General features: G+C 36.3%; 1 long non-coding RNA gene across 1 annotated transcript; it reads right to left on the reverse strand.

Moving 5' to 3' along the window:
* Positions 1-1,419: 1,419 nt before the first annotated feature.
* LOC115072695 lies at positions 1,420-13,938 on the reverse strand. The gene is made up of 4 exons (XR_003851725.1): positions 13,899-13,938; positions 12,975-13,124; positions 1,930-1,988; positions 1,420-1,586 (listed from the first exon to the last, which is right to left on the reverse strand). It is a non-coding gene; the product is annotated as an uncharacterized LOC115072695 (long non-coding RNA).
* Between the last annotated feature and the right edge of the window lie 2,869 nt (positions 13,939-16,807).

Below are 16,807 nucleotides of genomic sequence, written 5' to 3' on the forward strand. Positions count from 1 at the left end.
CTATAGGCATTGCAGAACAAGAGTAACATATATATGCAGACAAAACACTCATGCACATAGAATTAAAAAAATAGAATTTTAAATGGTAATAGAGAAAATCTCAGAATGTTTACATAGTTATTAGTAGGTATCCTTGAATAATGATTTTGATGACCTCAAAAGCACAGCCAATCTGCACTATTTTGCTACGTGTTGTAGGTTATTGTCACTTTTACAGCAATAATTAGTCCCAGTTGAATAACAAGAAATGTGCAGAAAATTCATATAACCATTTTTTTTATAACTTGAATCACACATTTTAGAAAACAGGCTCATTTAGGACATATGTAATGAAGGTGACAAAGACCAATATTAGAAGTTTGCTTTTTGTTTTTTTTACCATACCTTACTTTAAAGAAGACATGAGTAGTTTAAACATTAGTCTTACAAAATTTAATATTTTACATCAGAAAATTTGAAGCTAATACTCTTTGATGAGGGTTTTATGATAAGAGACAACAAAATTTTTATCTGATAAAAATATTTTCTTTTTCTTTTATTTTATGTTTATTAGTATTATGCCTGCATGTGTGTAAGTGCACCACATGTGTGCAATGCCTACCCAGGACAGAGGTGTTGGATCCCCTGGAACTGGGGTTAAGGATGGTTGGTAGCCACCATGTAGGTGCTGGGAACCAAACCCAGGTCCTCTGCAAGAGCAGCCAGTGCTCATAACTGATGAGCCATCTCTCCAACCCCTTTTTTAATTTAAAAAACATTTTTAAACAACTAATTTAGTGGGTGTACTAGCTCCCAAAGGCTAAATGTGTGTGCAGGACCATGTGAGGAAACTTATTACACAGGATGAATATTTTCCTGACTTTAGGGGCTTTAATATTGATCTCAAAATTGTGAATTAGTACTTGGCAAGAAGGAAAGAAAGAAAGAAAGAAAGAAAGAAAGAAAGAAAGAAAGAAAGAAAGAAAGAAAGAAAGAGAGAAAGAGAAAAGGCAGGAAGGAAGGAGAGAAAGAAAGAGAGAAAGAGAGAGAGAAAAGAAAGAAAGAGAGAGGAAAGAAAGAAAGAAAGAAGAGAGAGAGAGAGAGAGAGAGAGAGAGAGAGAAAGAGATTAGGGAGCCAAGACGGCATTGGTGCACCTGTGGGCACCAGAGCAAAGAAGAGAGTATCAACTCTTGGTGTAGAGGAATTCAAGCCAGCAAGTAACTATTCACTCTGCTTGCAGTACAGAAGCCAAAATTCTGTTTTTAGAGAGAAGATGGTGAAATGAGGGATACCCCAGGTAGCTGGCCTCTGGGCGTGCAGTGTGCAGCTCCTGAAGACTGAGTGCATGCACGAGATCATGTGAGGAAGCTTATCCCACATAACAAATAATTTCCTGACCTTATGCACTTCTATGTTGAGCTCAAACTTCTGAACTCAATCTTGGCAAGTACAAAAGAAAGTAACTGGGTAGTCAAGCTAGTGGTGTGGCCACTGGTACTAGTGAAATGGTGGAACACCAGATCTTGATGTGGAGAGGCACGGGCATGACAGGCTGTAGGAAGACTTAAAACTTGACTCCAGTAAGATGTCTCATCACCACTTCCTCCTGGCCATGATGAAGTTGTGAAAACAGCAGAAACAACAACAACAAAATACAATCAATCCTTGACCATAAAAAAGGAAATACGCAATACAGCTGTCTCCTTAAGCAAAAGTGGAATGGGAGTTTTCTCCAATATTGATGTGTCTCTAGAGAGAAATTCAAGTCAGCAAGTAACTGCTGCCTGTATTTGCTGTTTTTTCTTAAACACAAGTATAGGAAAATAGTAGGAACCAGCATAATTGAAATTATGACCCCCTCTCCATGAGCCTCCAACTGTGGTCACCAACACTGACCCCCGCCCCAGGGCTGTGGTCCCCTACCATGAGGTTGGAAGTATGGTCCTCACCTGTGAGCCTGGAACTGTTGTTGCCTTCCATGAACCTGACACAGTGGAACTGTGGTCACCTACGAAAGAGAAGATGTGGTTGCCTCCTATGATCCAGAGTTTTGTTCCCTTCCTGAGAACTAGAGCTGTAGTCCCCTCCCCACCACACTCCAGTGACCCAGCGTTGTTGTTCCCTCCTGTGAGCGTGGAACTATTTGCCTCTGTGAACCTGGAGCTGTGGTGCCCTCCCATGATCCTAAATCTATGGCCCCCCCTTCCATAAACCTGGAGCTAGGATCTCCTCCTGTGAGGTGCATTCCTCAGAACCACCTCCCCCGAGGTCCCAGATTGTGCATGGAAGTGGTTTTGCAATCGTGTTGGACTTATGCTGAGGACAGGGGAGGTTTCTGCCATTTGCAGTTTCTATTCTTGGGAGGACTGATTCTTAAGAATGGACTTCCCACCTCCCTTGATAGTCAGCTATGGTTTTGACCCCACATATAGTCCTGGGCGCCCAGGCCTTGATGTTGGACCTTTCCCATTCCCAGGTACCAAGAGGTTTTCCATCATTTCCCTATTACTCTTCTAGAGCCCCAGTGCACCTTCACCTGTGCCCTATAGAAAATGTAAAACACTTCATTGACCTTCTAGAGATAAAAATCAGTCTGAGAACTTAAAAATTAATTTAAAAATAAAAATTAAAAATTCTCATTGTAAACCACTTTATTTATTCTTATTTTCTAGGTGTAGTTAACTGCTTGCACTTTCTGTAAAAATTTTAAAATTAATTTAAATTTAAAAATTAAATTAATTTAAAAATTAATTTTTAAGTAAAAGAATTGGATTTATATTCTTAAATAATAATATAATGAGTTTACATCAAAATTTTAATCCAGAGAAGTGAATCAAGCAACCATAGTCAGCTTGTAGTGATATAATTTGAAATATTGAGTTCTAATCTTCATTTCTGTGTAGACTCTTAAAGATATAACCACATAAAAAAACTTCAGTGTTATACAATATCTATATTAATGAAAGATTCAGCAGAATTATTAAAAGATACTCTTTTGTATTTTAGCATATGATGAAAATGTATAACATTCTATAGGCAAAAAGTATATTAGCATTACCCACAGGTGTTCCATTCTATTAACAGTTGCTTTAAATATTAATACATGATATAAATAAACTGTATACTAGGTCACATATGCAGGAAAATATTAATATAAGGTATTGAATAGATAAAATATCTAATATACTGAGATCATCAGTTTTGGTTATTCTTTCTACAGTCTTAATCTTCTGCTGCAGGAAGGAGTTCTGAATTGAAGTTGTAATGGCCTGAAGCAAATGTTCTTTGTTCTTTCTGAAGTTCTAGGCAGAGGGAATCCTTGGATTAAAATGTGATCGTGAATTGGAATTTACTTCAGTGGTGGGGCTTACTCTGCATTCATCTATCCTTTCTGTGGAACTGTCCTTTTGTTTTAATGCTTCTTATTCACCTTACTTATGAGCAATGAGTTCCTGTCCTCTGGTTATGGGGATGGCCAAATTTAACACTTACCAGTAGATGCACAAACTCAATAATATCTTATTAGTAACACTAGACATTATGGGAGGCTAAGCAGATGCTAAACTTTAAAACAATAGACAGCAAGGAACTGTGAGAGGCAGGTTTTGGAGCATTCAGAGAATGAGATACCTCCTGGCTCCCCATAAGAGTATGCCACTAGTTTGTTGGAATGAATTTTTTGAATTGTCAGGAACTGAAAGCCACTACTCATGGCTAAGCAGAACTCTGGATCGTACCCTCTATAGAGGACTGGATAGCAGACCTGTGTCCAGGTCAGAATGGAGGAAAGTAATTGAAGTTAGTGTGCTGATGGTATCCTGATTTCAGATGTCAAAGCAGTACACATATTTAGTCTTAATTTAGATCTTATACAGCACTTCACTTCATGTGCACTGAGTGGACGATGTTAGGTAAGCCTTATGCAAAATCAGATAAGCACATGTGACCCTGGTTTAAAATGATCACAGCCCCTTCCCACAGACCTCAACTGAAGAATGAGATTGTCACCTGATTTAGGACAACTCTAGTCAAGTTAATGTATTCTTTAATGGTGCTTATGGAAAGAGATGTTCTTTTGTAATGTGATGGTAGCAGCTATGGTCCTGGAAATCTCAGGACTCATGACTCTGAGCCTGAGAATGGTGTCAAAATGGGAAAAATAGAGCATAGAAATGAAACAGAAGTCTGTGCATCTTGCTTAGTCTGAACCCAGCCATGTCTGAAATCTGTTTACATCTGGATTTTCCAGGCATTTGAAACTATCCATTTCCATTTTAAATTAATTTGAGGTGAATTTTGTTACTTATAATTTCAATCATTTTGACTGATATATGGACTAAATTTTATTCATGTCTGTGCAGATACATTGAATGGTTCTGATAAGAGCTTTATGTCACCTCTGGAAAAACTCTGCACTTTTTCTCCTCCCTCACAACCTAAATAATAGCTCCCTTTCAAAATCCCCTCCTTGCATTTCTCTTTGATGTTGCAGTACTATTATAGAATAGATCAGCCTTTACGCTGCTGTACAAAAGAACACCTTTGATAAATATATATACAAGAATAAGCACACAGTGTAACATCAAAACTACACTGAAATTTCATCTCTCCCCAGTAGAGTGGATATCATTAAGAAAATAAATAATGACAAATGATGGCTGGCTAGGTGGGGCAGGGGGGACAGGCTACACACTGCTGGTAGAAAGGCAAATTAGCTCAGTCACAATGGAAGTCACTATGAAGTTTCCTCAAAAAAATTAAAACCGAAACTACCATACTACCCAGCTACACTATGCTGAGAAAACATCAAAGGGATCTAGATCAGCATACTGCAGAGATGCCTGCACATCCATGTTTTCTGCATCATTACGTATGGTTGATTCTTACCAACAGATGAAGAGATAAAGAAAGTGTGGCATATCTATATAAATGAGTTTTATTCAGCCATAAAAATGATGGAATTCTGTTATTTTCAGGAAAGCAGGTGGTACTGAACTGGAAAACAGCATATTAAGCAAAATAAGCTAGACGTAAAATGACAGGTACCACATGATTTCTCTCATGTGCAGATCAGAGAGAGAGAGAGAAAGAGAGAGAGAGAGAGAGAGAGAGAGAGAGAGAGAGAGAGAGAGAGAGAGAAGTTAAAAGTAGGACTGTTAAGTAGATAGGCAGTCATTATTGGGCTTGGAAACTGTTGAGGATGGACCCCTCCCTCATTGTCTGCTTTGGACTCCACTTCCCATTTCCCTGGTCCTTAAGACTTAAATTACTATATATAAAGGTGGAGCTATCAGGGCTTTGTTGAGGTCCATTAAGAGAAAGCTACTTCCTCCTAATCAAAAGAATGGAGTCTACCTTTGGTCTTAGGTAGAGATCTGATGTTCTCATCCCAAAGATAAGAAAATTGCATAGTATTATTATCTCTTCCCTTAAGAATTAATCCAACTGGGCCTGTCAGTCACCTGACCAGGGGACTATGTCATAGGAAACATGAGTCACTTAAAGGTATGCTAAGTAGATGGGAAGAGCAGTCATTTCCTTAATGAGATAATATACTTATTTTTCCCAGAAGCCCCTCCCTTAATGCAGCCTCTTACAGACCCTCCACCATGCAGCCTGCCCATCTTTCTGAGTATAGCTTTTCCTCTTCTTTCTTTCTATCTTTTTATCTTTCTGATATTGACCTAAATAAGCTCTCCCTGGCACTCTGAGTTTTCCAATTCTTTCTCAGGAGCTCCCAGCGCACAGCAGGCAGTTGCTTGAGATTCAGTGTGCCTACTTTCTTCTCCATCTCCCTCCTCCTGGTAGTCGGCATGATTTATAGCTTGCTTGTCTGTTTTTTTGTTTGTTTGATTTTCCTAACTGCATAAAATTGTCTTCAAGCTTCTTCTGAGTCTGTTCCTAAACGCTTTTATTAATGAGACTTTGAACTCAATGAAGGAAACTGAATTTCTCAAGTAACAGGGAATATATAGGAAAAGGAAGGAAACTAATGGCAAGGGGTAGAGGGGATAAAAGGAGGGATTACGTGGATGAAGATAGTCAAGATACATGACATACTGCAATTAAGATGTTGATGACACAGAGACCCCAAAGCAGTGGTTCTGAGAATGTCCTTGCTGGAACCAGGGATGCTAGAGGAGAGCTCCAGTTCCTGTGTCTTTGTCATCTTTTTAATGAGCGCCTCTGCTAAAGCCTACAGGTGAAGAAGAGGAGGCACCTGGAGACCCGGCTAGGCCAAGTGAGCTGACCAGCTCATTCTCCTCCCTACCTCCCTCCAGATTCTTTTGTCATAAGCCTTTTTAAAAGCCCAAGACTGGCAGCTCAGTGCTATTCTTTTTCCTGGGAGCCCTCCTGCTGTACAGGAGCTCTAATTTCATATTCTCTTCCTCTCTCTCTCTCTCTCTCTCTCTCTCTCTCTCTCTCTCTCTCCTATAATAAACTCTCTAAAATTCATTCTCTGTGGTCCATGAATTTTGTTCTTTGAATTCACGAGATAAGAGTCTAAAAGCCAGTGGCTCTGCATGGCTTTAGTGGCCTGCTCAGCTTTTCAGGTACCTTAGGTCCTCAAGCTGAGAAAACTTCACTGTTCTCAAAGACATCCGGACATTTCCATAGCAGTTTTGGTGTCCATTGAGCTTTCCAGAACCCCATCTCCCCAAGCCAGGAAAGGTTCTACCATTTGAAAAGATACTCCAGCACTCCTATATCAATGACTTTATGAAAACAACAACTATATACAATGACTGTACTTAAAAACCAACAAACACAAAACCAATGCCAGGAGCTGGAGAAATGGTTCAGCAGTTAAGATTGTGTTGCAGAAGACCTGTGTTTCTTTGATTCCCAGAACCCATATTAGATAGTTCATGACCATCTGTAATTCCAGCTCCAAGCGACCTGATACCCTCCTCTAGCCTCCATGTGCACCTGAACTCACATCACATATCCATATATATATATATATACATATACAATCTTTAAAAGTATTAAAGTTTGTGTTAAAACAATGTCAAAGAGATGCAAGATAATTACTGAAGGGAGACCTCCATTAGCCCCAAATCATAAAACAATTCTTGCTTTGCAACAAGCCTGTCCAGGACCCCTATAAACTCCAACCATAAAGTTCTGCGAACAAGACCTTCTGAGACCCTTACCCTTATGGGGGTGGCGAGGGGGTGGTGAAGACCCTACATGTTCTCCTACAACCCCTCTCAAGAGGTTTAACAGGGAAAAATGCAGGCCCTAGATCCTCCACCCAACCCCCATGACTCTCTTTATATACTCAAAAGTACTTAAGTGTCCCTGCTGTGTTGGTAGCTGTGGCTACTGCAGACTCCTGCTGGTCAAGAGTCACCCTTCATTGACTAATAATGATCGAGCAGTGTGGATTGTATGAGGTTACTTTGCTTTTCCACCCACAATTCTTTCAACACCTAATCCTAACATTTACCAGGAGAGAGTTCTAACCCAAGAGAGAGTTCTCTGTTTACAACTCCTAATTCCTATTTTGACGAGATCCCTAAGAGAGTTCTCAGCAGAGGGAGATTTAAAATTCCTAATTCTTAGCAATTACTATCATGCTATGGGACTATTTTAGAAGGAAGTGGTTGATTTGGTCAATTTATAGTAAATCTACCCATTTTCTAGTTTAAACTTAAAAACATCTTTTTAAAACACTTATTTCCATAACATAGATTCGGAAATGATTTTTTTTTAATTTTAGCAGGCTGTAGGCATTTTTTGACCATGAAGAAGGACATGTAAATGTGGGGATCAAATATGTGGCCACTACTGTTAACAGTGAAACACAAGTAAATCAAATATTAGAACTTGCCCCTCTAACTTTTAATATTTTCCTAAAGAAAACATTACCAGAATTATTAACAGCATCTACACACCCTGATATTTCCACACAAATAAATCCTCCACTGGACAGCATCTCGGTGATGATCTGAAGCAGCAGATTTGCCTGGTTTTAACATTTACACTCCCTTGATGGGGCAATGTTGACATATCAGAAGTACACTTATTAAGCAGAAGAAATGACAGAGCACACTAGCTGTCACCAAGTGTTGACAAGGGACGGAGAGGTAAAGGAGGTGGTAAATGCTTTTAAATTTTAAGTTGAACATGAAAAGAAAATGAAACCTGGCTTCTAGTGTTTTTCATACATTTAAATTTACCTTTGTTTATCTAGCTATAATACATTTTATAAAAACCAAAGGGAAATATGCTATCAGAAAGCAATTGAGATTAAATTGAATTTTCAGAATCACACTACAAAGCCATAAGAAATCCCAGGGCATAAATTAGTCATTCATTAACATTTGGCTCTGGTTTCTACAGGCATAGAGTCCGTAACTTATGTAATATATTATCTGCTAATTTAGTCATTTACTTAATGGATGTGAGAAGATTTCAAAGATGATTGTTTTTTCTTTAAGTAACAGAAGATATCCAATAAATATAAAGCATAAAGCTCTTAAAATACATTTAAGGTGTCAGAAGACTAATTCATTTATTCCACTTTACAAGTGTATCAAAGATGGCAAGAGGAGGGCGCTTTTTAAAGTTCTGTGCATAGGTGCAAACAATTCACTTAATATAATCTAAAGAGCTATATACTAAAATGGGGAATGAGTAAGAAATACTCAGCGCGTGCTCCTGTTTGGCCTACATGTCTTTCACTTCATACATTTGAGCCCACAGAGGTTGAGGTTCATAAGCCTAGAGTGAAGGAATATGATATGGAATTTCCTGTTAATTTCTTTAGGGTCTTTTTTGGTTTTGAATAGGAGAGTTTCATAAAATATACATGTTCTTTATTTTCTTTTTTCTTGGAATAAAAATGCTAATCTCTGATCTCATACTCGGTAGGCAAATTTCTATAATCCAGTGTTTATAAAATGTAAAATGAAATGCACCTGTTGTAGAAAAACTTATTTAATCATTTTAAACACAAAGCTGATTGGAAGGTGCTGTTCACTGGTTCAGTTTTTATGTTCAATTTTCATAAAGCATATAAGAATAAAATAGTCAATAGTGAGATAATAACACTGATTCCTCCAATTGTTCTAAGGACGACTAAACTATATTTTTGCTTTAGATAAGATTTACGCACTCAATTTTTACATAACTATTTCTTTTAGATTAACTATTGTGGATTTTTTTCCTCAAGTAAAACTGCTATAAATCTGGGATCAGATCCAGCAGTCTTTCTGTATTTAAATATAGAACAGCATTAACATGGTTCATATCAATGGCTTCAACCCAGCTTAATTATGTACAAGCTGTAAATAAATGCATATGCTGTGTCCATGGATTTGAAAATACAAAGCAGGGGCTCCCTCTGTATAGCCATCTGTGCACTGTTTTTGTCTTTTATATTTAATAATATAGATAATAAAGCCAAATCCTTTTAAAAGTGTAACATGAGGCTAACCACATGTAACACAATGATATTATTTCCTAACTGGTCAGTAAATTTGAAATAATAGCAGCGATGGCAGTAATAAATACGTTTTAAAACAATACACTATTAGGCCACAATGAAAAGCTATGTGAAAATATTACATGATACAAATGAAAGTGGAAATTATAGCAAGGTTACTAAGTACTTGTGCAATTTTTATGTTACATTTGGTGTACCAAAGGTATACAACACAAAAGCATTCAGAATATGTTTTAAGAGTGACAGGGGTAATTATATCATATTCCTAATGTCACCACCAAATGGGTGACTTCTATGAATAAAGCAGGTATTAGTCTAGCACAATGCAAATAGGAAGTGGGAGCTAATGAGGCTTTGTTTTTAATTTGCTTAAGATCTTTGTTCTTTGACCCCCATTGGTTACCCTGTATCTCTACCATACACACACACTATTGCAACCATATGTTTATGGCATCTGTCTTAAAGAACATGTAAAGATTATTTTAAAACATATTTTATGTTAGGAGAATGTCATGGGTATCCAATTTACTTGGCGCTCTAGCGTCTATCACAGTTTCTGGTCAGCAGTAGATGCTTAAAGTCTTAACGATAATCCTTAAGAAGACAATTTCTACACAGGTTGATGGCAATAAAATGAGAGTAAAGAGTTATTTTCCATTAAAGTATAAAGTGAGGGACTACAAGTTATGGTGGTCCATGCCTTTAGTCCTAGTATGTGGGAGGCAGAGGCAGGCAACTCTCTGTGAGATTGAGGCCTGTCTGGTCTACATAGTGAGTGCCAGGCCAACTGGGGCTACAGGGAGACCCTGTCTCAAAAAGACCAAAAAATGAAGAAAAAGTGGGGGAAATGCTATTGCTTAATGATAATTCTGCATGCTTTCATTTTCCTTACTGACAACAGAGGTCGTTTAGCCAAAAGGAATGATGAGGTAGAAATGTTTCATACGCCCTTCTGTCCTACAAAGGATGAGAAACATCCATGAACTTTCCAGCAAAGGAATCTGGTGGGAAAGTCATCTTCTTAAAGTTTATAAAATGCAGTCTCAGTAAACAGGATGCTGGTTCAAAGGAAAGGTGCCTGATAGGGACCAGCATATATAAACTGTGCTCTTGTTTCTGCCTAATATGCTGTTTTTGCGAAAAGAGGTTAGTTAACTTTCTTAGGATTCAGATTCAGTATGTGTGAATGGATTGAATTTGATTATTTCAAAGATCTCTTTGAGCTCTGAATTTCTATTCTGGTCTGATAGGATTTGAATTTTTAAAGCCCTTACAACTTATTCTTTCTTTAAAACATAAAATTACCAAGCAGCACTTTTTTCTTGCAAAAAAAAAAAAAAGTCCTATCTTTGTCAGCATTTCAAGATGCTTAGACATAAACTTTATGTAATCTAATGCCCAAAACGCTAATTTCTCAATCATTTTAGTCTTCATAAAGATTTTATAATATTCACTATTTTAGTGGGAGTAAAATAATATAAACTAGGACTTTAGTGTTGGAATGTATTTTATCTGAATTTTTCCTCTTAAATGGAAAGATACAATATTTTATAACACATTGTCATATCAAGATAAAACAATGTAATGCTGGTATCTAGCATTTATCAACATGTTGTTGTTCACTCTATTATTTTAATGCTCTTGAATGTTACTACAAATATCAATGTACAATCCATTTAGCACTTCCTTTAGATTACTAAAATACACAATATAAAAAATACCACACCCACACACTTCTAATCTTTAGTCAGTAGGTTTCATATATATATATATTTTTTTTTAATTTTATGTGTATGAGTGTATTGCCTGCATGTATGTAAGTGCACCATGTCATGCAATTCCTGTGGAGGTCAGAAAAGGTATTGGATCCACTGGAACAGGAGTTATGGATGGTTGTTAGCCTCCACCAACCGCTGTGCTATTTCTCCAACCCCTAATCAGTAGTTTTTACAAGCAATATTTAATGCAATAATATCATACAAGGACGATTAAATATTGTCAAAAACAGTAACCAAGACAGAATAGGAACTGTCACATGAAAATAGTTAAATTTAGAAATCCTGATTTAACCATTAATCTCTTTATCTCCCATCTACCAAAAGACTAAATTGGATGACTTGAGAGAAAAATACTTTGTGACTTCATGAGAAGAGAACGATGGTTAATGAATGAGATGAGATTTAAATTAGACTATAAAAATGGAATATTATAGCAGAGAAGAGAGAAACAGGACTCCCAAACAAAGAGTACAGCTCAACTAGGACCTGATTCATCTCTTTGCTACCATCCCAAAGAGTATTTATCAGAACTCCTGCTAGGTGGGTTCACCAGGCACCAAGTGCATAGTGTGTGGACAGCATTATGTAAAAAGAGGTACGGATTCTATAGTTGTAACTAATCAACATACAGGGATATATTGCATACAAAGTGAAGGGAATCACATTACTAACTTCCTTTCTTCTCTTCCTATTCCCCTCTGTTACCTAGCCTAAAACCATCCAGGAAGCAGAGGACAGGGACTTGCCTGTCAGTCAGCATGGGTACAGCCAAGTAAAGAATGGAAAAGGATATGGAGGAGCAAACACGAGATAGCCATCACAGAACCTAACAAAAACATTAAATTAGGGTTGTTTGCTTAAGATGCTCAAATAAATGAAGAAATCATTTTCAAAGTGAACCATCTCATAAAAAACATGTCAGAACCTTTGAAATAATATGGGAAAATGAAACTATTATTAAATAAATGATTAAGCAAACACTGGCATAATGGAAACAAATATAGGCAATGGAATCTTTAAATCTGAAGACAGTATATAACCTACCATACACATAGAGTGGTTTTGTGTGTGTGTGTGTGTGTGTGTGTGTGTGTACGTGTGTGCTTTTTATTTATTTATTTATTTATTTTTATCTTTTTGAGCCAGGGTCTCTCTGCAGCTCCAGCTGTCCTGGGACTCACTATGTAGTCCCAAGTGCTGGGACTAAAGGTGTGCATCACCATGCCCAGCTACAAATAGAGATTTTTATGAATTTCAACTAACAAGAAATTCACACAGATTGGAGCACAGGAAGAAAAACAGATTAGAAATATGAGAACAAGTAAGAGGCACAAAAGATGGATTATGAGGAAATGCCATGTATTTAATTAGATTTTCTGAAAGAAATTAGACGCAATGGCTTATACTAGACAATGACTCAGAATGCTACAGAAAAAAAGTCCTCAGATTAATTAAAAAATATGAACAAAGTTAAAACACGATAGTCAAAAGTGTTCTTATAAAACAGGAACAGAAAAATGATTTTTTAACTCTTAGAATATGATTAAAAATAAGCCTCTTAGGAATAATTCTAATGACTGAGTGGGGCTTGCATGAGGATATTCTATGATACAATATTATTGAGAAAAATTAAGAAAACCCAAATAAAAGGAAACACATACCTTTGTATGTTGCATAGATGAGTGGTCAAAAGAACCAGCACGCATTTAAGGGATTTTCTTGGAAATTTATTGACTTTGGTTATAAGCTGGATTAAACTCACCATTGTGTGTAGATGTCTGCTGGCTACAAGCTGGAATTCACACACGTGAATATCAAGAAGCTATAAGCTGGAATGGGCCATCTCTGTTCTAGGGTTTTTATTTTTCATATTCCTTCACTGAGCTCTCTTGAACAAGTAAGTTCTCATGGTCTAAGTAAACACATTGGGAAAAAAATTAGTCTTGTAAATGAAAAATAGTTATAAGATCATAACAATATAATTATTTCCAAATTAATTCATAATTTCATTTTACTAGTAAAAATGTAATGCTTTTATGGAACTTGACACTTTTATCCTAAAATTCGTATAGAAAAACAATCAACCAAAAATGAGTTTTAAAAAGTAAGAAAATCTAGCTGGAGAACATCTCCATAAATCTTTTGTGACTTGAACAGTGGTATCATATGTGTTTGTTCTGGCTCTGTAGGCCCTGTACTACAGATATGAAACCTTATTATACAGGTATAAATGTACCATTTCATCAAAATTGAGAAGACAAAAAAATCTGTGACGACTTGGAAACCAAATACATGACAGAGTTGTCATATAAAGCAAAGGAATAGCATTTACAATAAGTGTTATTGTAAGAAGAGATTTTATTTTACTTATAAAAATAAAATAGAGTTCCAGGACCGCTGGGGCTACAGGGAGACCCTGTCTCAAAAAGACCAAAAAAAAAAAAATTAGAAATGCTTAATCTTTTCGTTGTTCTGAGTCAAAACAGCTGATCACTCCTTATTGCCTGAAGGAATGCTAGTCCATTCTTTTCATCTTAATAGACAGGATCCCTGAGAATCATCTACTTTATTATCCACTCTAAGTATGAATGAAAGACCTAATCTGAACCTTTTAAAAGATCATATAGAATATCTTAAATTTATTTTTATGTGTATGAGTGTTTTGCCAATATGTATATAAGTGCACCTGTATTGTACAATGTCCACAGAGATCAGAAGAGGGCATCAGATCCTCATGAGCTGATGTTATGGATGGTTGTTAGCTGGCATGTGGATGCTGAAGACTTGATCCAGGTTCTCTGCAAGAGCAGTGAGTGATTTAACTGCAGAGTCATCACTCCAACCCTGTATAGAATATCTTTATGAGAAACAGGTAGGAAAATTTCTTAAACATGATTCAAAAGACTCAGCACATAAAGGAGTAGACTGAATTCCAAACATGGAAGTTTTAACTTTGAAAAGACTAGCCACTAACTGGAGACCCTAAATTTAATGCATGTAATTAGCAAAGGAATTGTAATAATATGTAAAGCTCTTTCTAGTTAATAAGAAAATGACAACAAGAATGAGAAAAAGATATGAATAGGCAATCCAATAATGAAATCAAATGTCTAATAAATGCATGAAATGATATTTAAACTCGTTTCTAAGTAGGGAAATGAAAAAGAAAATAACAATGAATTGTCTCACATCCATCAGACTGATAGGAATTAAAAATTGAATATTTGATAGGCTGTGAAAAGATAAGAAGCTTTTGTATTCGTGTATTTGTTAAAGTATACAGTTAATCCACTGGTGGTATGTCAGGATCCTAGTTAAGGAGAACATGCACACAGTATTTGAACACTTTCATTTGAACTGCCAGAGATCCCCTTATCATACCCATAAGCAGACATAGAGCAGAATATTAACACACATGTTAATAACATTGGATATAGGGCTAATTGCTCATTTTAAAAACAATGGATAACAAATTGTAACATACTCTATCAGTAATATAATGCACAAGACAGACACAGTTATGCAGATATAATCCTAGCTATTACATTTGAGAGGCTGAGGTAGAAGGATCACAAGTATTCCAGCCTAAGCTACATAGTAAGACATTATTTCAGAATTTTAAAAAGTGGATAAAGATGTGATTCATCTGTAGAGCTGTTGTCTAACATACACAAAGCTCTGTGTTAAATTCCCCATTACCACAAAATAGGTAGGTAAATAATAAACATAATAAAAAATAAAGTATAAAAATAATAAAAGTGGGCTGGAGCGATAGTTAAGCGGTTAAGAGTGCTGACTGCTCTTGCGGAGGACCCAGGTTTGGTTACCAGCACCCACATGGTGGCTAATATCCATTCATAACTCCAGTTCCAGGGAATTTGATGCTCTTTTCTGACCTCCACGGGCATTGCATGACATGGGTGCACTTAGACACATGCACACAATACACTCATACACACAAAATAATAACAATAAATACAATTTTTTAAAAGAAAAAGTAAATGAATAGTGGCATAGCTGGAGAGGATGTAGTTAACATACACCCTGAGTTTGATCCCCAAGTCAAAATAAATTAAATATGTATGTGTGTCTCTATATAATATATATAAAATAACATTTGTGCATTACCATAATAACAATTCAGTAGCATATTGAACACAAAAAGCAAGTTAAATAATGGTAATACAGTATCACACATTTCTATAAACACAAAAATATATAAAACCTTATATCACATTTATGGGTAAATTATATATCAATACAAATAAATATATAAAATAGGATTTATTATGCTAATGAATAAAAATGAATAGAGAAAGAGTCAATCAGATAAAGGCAGCCAAGTCTCTACAATTCTTTCTGTCATATTTTGTTTCTCTGGAATATATGATATCAAATTGTTAAAGATTTGACATTTTTTTGTATAGTGATGTTGTGTACTCAGTTTTGCTATATATTTGAAACATTTACTGGTGAAAAGATTTTTCCCATGTTTATTATATGAGGAAAAATAGTTGAGACAAAACAAATGTATCTATTATAGAAAAACAGATTCAGGACAAAATGCTTTAGGTAAAAAATACACATTATGAGGCTGCAGAGATGGTTCAGTGGTTAAGAACATTTGATGTTCTTGCAGAAGACCTGGGTTCGAATCCCAACACCCACATGGCAGCTAACAACTGTCCATAACTCCAGTCCCAGGGGATTGGACAGCCTCTTCTGACCTCCGCGGGCATTGCACGACATGGGTACAGTTACATACATGCAGGCTATACACTCATACACTTAAAATAAGAGCTCACATTCCCAGCATCCCTCTGCACTGACCACATTGCTGCTGTGAGTGGAATCTCATGGAGAGGCCTCTTAGCTATTAGGAGAAGGTATGCAGATACAGAGTTGCTATACAGTCATGTTCTTCTGCGGTCTTAATTGTCTGGTTCAGACTAGGAAAGCCTTAGTATGTCTAGGAGAAAATGATCGATTTGTCCAGTGATGGATTCTGCAACCTCTATTGGAACTTCAGATTGTGTCTATAACTGCTTGTAGAGGGGCCTTGAGGCTGTGGATATAGCCTGGCCTCTGAGTGTTTAGTCCTCTTTAAATCTTGTCAGTAAGTGTTCAGAGATCTGCCTGCCTTTGTGTGGCATATGCCAAAAGGAATATAAAGCAAGTAAAGTATATTTACTAGCATTAAAAATGTGTTTCATGGAGATTGGTTCATTATGGAAATAAAATCCTGCCTTAAGCCTGAAAAAAATTTTTCTTTAAAAACTGCAAGTTACAGCAAGCATGGCAATTTTCCTTCTGTTTAATTGTAAAATTCTGTCACTGAGTAATTTTAAAAAATTCAAATGAATGATGTATCTGCCTTTTAAACTGATCAACAAAAGGGGAAATCAAGTCATTTTCATTCTGTGTATCTACTAGCAGAAATGACATTCTTGTTCAAAACTATAATAACCTGGGCAGTATGTGGCTGATGATTTTATGAATCAAACAAATATTCAAAAGAAACTCCCATGGAAGTTGTAAATTGACAAATATATGTATGATATTGGGAAATTTTGTTAGCATAGAAAAGTCAAAACA

Source organism: Nannospalax galili, unplaced genomic scaffold, assembly GCF_000622305.1.
Source record: "Nannospalax galili isolate Female #2095 unplaced genomic scaffold, S.galili_v1.0 scaffold461, whole genome shotgun sequence".
Lineage (NCBI taxonomy): Eukaryota > Metazoa > Chordata > Mammalia > Rodentia > Spalacidae > Nannospalax > Nannospalax galili.